We start from the raw sequence: 5000 nt of genomic DNA, 5'->3' as shown, positions 1-5000 counted from the left end.
TAGCAGAGGATGGTTTTGATCCATCGACTTCTGGGTTATGGGCCCAGCACACTTCCGCTGCGCCACTCTGCTCCAAACCGCCCCAGACAGGACTCGAACCCACAATCCCTGGCTTAGGAGGCCAGTGCCTTATCCATTAGGCCACTGGGGCAGGACACAAAAAAAAAGTATTGGGCAGCTTGAGAGTTAGTGACCTGTGGCAAGAATACTCCTCCACATTGAGGCATCCCAGTGAACGAGGCATTTATTCGGGTTTAAAAGATATGTCTCCATACATGCAAACAACAAATCACACTTAATAGAGGGTGGTTTCCCTACTTCACTCTCTGAGTTATGGGCCAGGTGAACCAATGTTTTATCCCAGGTAATTTTAAAATGATCAGCAAAAGAGCAAAAACCAATTTTGTAAGCAGAGTGGCGCAGCGGAAGCGTGCTGGGCCCATAACCCAGAGGTCGATGGACCGAAACCATCCTCTGCTAAAACAGTTTCATTTACACATATAGTTCCAACTTGCAAGACCTTTTGCTAAATAGGCAAAATAAATGAAATGTCCATGGTTTGAACATGTACTCTCAGCTCCTGTTTCATAGATGGGATTAGGTAAAGAAGCTATGATAGCAGAGGATGGTTTTGATCCATCGACCTCTGGGTTATGGGCCCAGCACGCTTCCGCTGCGCCACTCTGCTCCAAATCATCCCACATGGATTTCGAACCCACAATCCCTGGCTTAGGAGGCCAGTGCCTTATCCATTATGCCACTGGGGCAGGACACAAAAAAAGTATTGCGCAGCTTGAGAGTTAGTGACCTGTGGCAAGAATACTCCTCCACATAGAGGCATCCCAGTGAACGAGGCATTTATTCGGAGTTAAATGATTTGTCTCCATGCATGCAAACAACAAATCACACTTAATAGAGGGTGGTTTCCCTTCTTCACTCTCTGAGTTATGGGCCAGGTGAACCAATGTTTTATCCCAGGTAATTTTAAAATGATCAGCAAAAGAGCAAAAAACGATTTTGTAAGCAGAGTGGCGCAGCGGAAGCGTGCTGGGCCCATAACCCAGAGGTCGATGGACAGAAACCATCCTCTGCTAAAACAGTTTCATTTACACTTATAGTTCCAACTTGCAAGACCTTTTGCTAAATGGGCAAAATAAATGAAATGTCTATGGTTTGAACATGTACTCTCAGCTCCTGTTTCATAGATGGGATTAGGTAAAGAAGCTATAATGGCAGAGGATGGTTTCGATCCATCGACCTCTGGGTTATGGGCCCAGCACGCTTCCGCTGCGCCACTCTGCTCCAAATCACCCCACATGGAACTCGAACCCACAATCCCTGGCTTAGAAGGGCAGTGCCTTATCCATTATGCCACTGGGGCAGGACACAAAAAAAAGTATTGGGCAGCTTGAGAGTTAGTGACCTGTGGCAAGAATACTCCTCCACATTGAGGCATCCCAGTGAACGAGGCATTTATTCGGGGTTAAATGATTTGTCTCCATGCATGCAAACAACAAATCACACTTAATAGAGGGTGGTTTCCCTACTTCACTCTCTGAGTTATGGGCCAGGTGAAATAATGTTTTATCCCAGGTAATTTTACAGTGATCAGCAAATGAGCAAAAGCAGAATTTGCAAGCAGAGTGGCGCAGCGGAAGCGTGCTGGGCCCATAACCCAGAGGTCGATGGACCGAAACCATCCTCTGCTAAAACAGTTTCATTTACACATATAGTTCCAACTTGCAAGACCTTTTGCTAAATAGGCAAAATAAATGAAATGTCCATGGTTTGAACATGTACTCTCAGCTCCTGTTTCATAGATGGGATTAGGTAAATAAGCTATGATAGCAGAGGATGGTTTTGATCCATCGACTTCTGGGTTATGGGCCCAGCACACTTCCGCTGCGCCACTCTGCTCCAAACCACCCCAGACAGGACTCGAACCCACAATCCCTGGCTTAGAAGGCCAGTGCCTTATCCATTAGGCCACTGGGGCAGGACACAAAAAAAAAGTATTGGGCAGCTTGAGAGTTAGTGACCTGTGGCAAGAATACTCCTCCACATTGAGGCATCCCAGTGAACGAGGCATTTATTCGGGTTTAAAAGATTTGTCTCCATACATGCAAACAACAAATCACACTTAATAGAGGGTGGTTTCCCTACTTCACTCTCTGAGTTATGGGCCAGGTGAACCAATGTTTTATCCCAGGTAATTTTAAAATGATCAGCAAAAAAGCAAAAACCAATTTTGTAAGCAGAGTGGCGCAGCGGAAGCGTGCTGGGCCCATAACCCAGAGGTCGATGGACCGAAACCATCCTCTGCTAAAACAGTTTCATTTACACATATAGTTCCAACTTGCAAGACCTTTTGCTAAATAGGCAAAATAAATGAAATGTCCATGGTTTGAACATGTACTCTCAGCTCCTGTTTCATAGATGGGATTAGGTAAAGAAGCTATGATAGCAGAGGATGGTTTTGATCCATCGACCTCTGGGTTATGGGCCCAGCACGCTTCCGCTGCGCCACTCTGCTCCAAATCATCCCACATGGATTTCGAACCCACAATCCCTGGCTTAGGAGGCCAGTGCCTTATCCATTATGCCACTGGGGCAGGACACAAAAAAAGTATTGCGCAGCTTGAGAGTTAGTGACCTGTGGCAAGAATACTCCTCCACATAGAGGCATCCCAGTGAACGAGGCATTTATTCGGAGTTAAATGATTTGTCTCCATGCATGCAAACAACAAATCACACTTAATAGAGGGTGGTTTCCCTACTTCACTCTCTGAGTTATGGGCCAGGTGAACCAATGTTTTATCCCAGGTAATTTTAAAATGATCAGCAAAAGAGCAAAAAACGATTTTGTAAGCAGAGTGGCGCAGCGGAAGCGTGCTGGGCCCATAACTCAGAGGTTGATGGACCGAAACCATCCTCTGCTAAAACAGTTTCATTTACACATATAGTTCCAACTTGCAAGACCTTTTGCTAAATAGGCAAAATAAATGAAATGTCCATGGTTTGAACATGTACTCTCAGCTCCTGTTTCATAGATGGGATTAGGTAAAGAAGCTATGATAGCAGAGGATGGTTTCGATCCATCGACCTCTGGGTTATGGGCCCAGCACACTTCCGCTGCGCCACTCTGCTCCAAACCACCCCAGATGGGACTCGAACCCACAATCCCTGGCTTACAAGGGCAGTGTCTTATCCATTATGCCACTGGGGCAGGACACAAAAAAAAGTATTGGGCAGCTTGAGAGTTAGTGACCTGTGGCAAGAATACTCCTCCACATTGAGGCATCCCAGTGAACGAGGCATTTATTCGGGGTTAAATGATTTGTCTCCATGCATGCAAACAACAAATCACACTTAATAGAGGGTGGTTTCCCTACTTCACTCTCTGAGTTATGGGCCAGGTGAAATAATGTTTTATCCCAGGTAATTTTACAGTGATCAGCAAATGAGCAAAAGCAGATTTTGCAAGCAGAGTGGCGCAGCGGAAGCGTGCTGGGCCCATAACCCAGAGGTCGATGGACCGAAACCATCCTCTGCTAAAACAGTTTCATTTACACATATAGTTCCAACTTGCAAGACCTTTTGCTAAATAGGCAAAATAAATGAAATGTCCATGGTTTGAACATGTACTCTCAGCTCCTGTTTCATAGATGGGATTAGGTAAAGAAGCTATGATAGCAGAGGATGGTTTTGATCCATCGACTTCTGGGTTATGGGCCCAGCACACTTCCGCTGCGCCACTCTGCTCCAAACCGCCCCAGACAGGACTCGAACCCACAATCCCTGGCTTAGGAGGCCAGTGCCTTATCCATTAGGCCACTGGGGCAGGACACAAAAAAAAAGTATTGGGCAGCTTGAGAGTTAGTGACCTGTGGCAAGAATACTCCTCCACATTGAGGCATCCCAGTGAACGAGGCATTTATTCGGGTTTAAAAGATATGTCTCCATACATGCAAACAACAAATCACACTTAATAGAGGGTGGTTTCCCTACTTCACTCTCTGAGTTATGGGCCAGGTGAACCAATGTTTTATCCCAGGTAATTTTAAAATGATCAGCAAAAGAGCAAAAACCAATTTTGTAAGCAGAGTGGCGCAGCGGAAGCGTGCTGGGCCCATAACCCAGAGGTCGATGGACCGAAACCATCCTCTGCTAAAACAGTTTCATTTACACATATAGTTCCAACTTGCAAGACCTTTTGCTAAATAGGCAAAATAAATGAAATGTCCATGGTTTGAACATGTACTCTCAGCTCCTGTTTCATAGATGGGATTAGGTAAAGAAGCTATGATAGCAGAGGATGGTTTTGATCCATCGACCTCTGGGTTATGGGCCCAGCACGCTTCCGCTGCGCCACTCTGCTCCAAATCATCCCACATGGATTTCGAACCCACAATCCCTGGCTTAGGAGGCCAGTGCCTTATCCATTATGCCACTGGGGCAGGACACAAAAAAAGTATTGCGCAGCTTGAGAGTTAGTGACCTGTGGCAAGAATACTCCTCCACATAGAGGCATCCCAGTGAACGAGGCATTTATTCGGAGTTAAATGATTTGTCTCCATGCATGCAAACAACAAATCACACTTAATAGAGGGTGGTTTCCCTTCTTCACTCTCTGAGTTATGGGCCAGGTGAACCAATGTTTTATCCCAGGTAATTTTAAAATGATCAGCAAAAGAGCAAAAAACGATTTTGTAAGCAGAGTGGCGCAGCGGAAGCGTGCTGGGCCCATAACCCAGAGGTCGATGGACAGAAACCATCCTCTGCTAAAACAGTTTCATTTACACTTATAGTTCCAACTTGCAAGACCTTTTGCTAAATGGGCAAAATAAATGAAATGTCTATGGTTTGAACATGTACTCTCAGCTCCTGTTTCATAGATGGGATTAGGTAAAGAAGCTATAATGGCAGAGGATGGTTTCGATCCATCGACCTCTGGGTTATGGGCCCAGCACGCTTCCGCTGCGCCACTCTGCTCCAAATCA

General features: G+C 45.6%; 2 non-coding genes across 2 annotated transcripts; both read right to left on the bottom strand.

The window, feature by feature from the left end:
* Window positions 1-78: 78 nt before the first annotated feature.
* trnar-ccu (transfer RNA arginine (anticodon CCU)) lies at window positions 79-151 on the bottom strand. Its single transcript has one exon. It is a non-coding gene; the product is annotated as a tRNA-Arg (tRNA).
* Window positions 152-3768: 3617 nt separating this feature from the next.
* On the bottom strand, window positions 3769-3841 carry trnar-ccu (transfer RNA arginine (anticodon CCU)). Its single transcript has one exon. It is a non-coding gene; the product is annotated as a tRNA-Arg (tRNA).
* Window positions 3842-5000: the final 1159 nt, after the last annotated feature.

Source organism: Danio rerio, chromosome 22 (assembly GCF_052040795.2).
Source record: "Danio rerio strain M-AB ecotype USA chromosome 22, GRCz13ab, whole genome shotgun sequence".
In the NCBI taxonomy this organism is placed as follows: domain Eukaryota; kingdom Metazoa; phylum Chordata; class Actinopteri; order Cypriniformes; family Danionidae; genus Danio; species Danio rerio.
The sequence above is the reverse complement of the archived record's forward strand: the minus strand, read 5'-3'. Positions and strand labels throughout refer to the sequence as shown.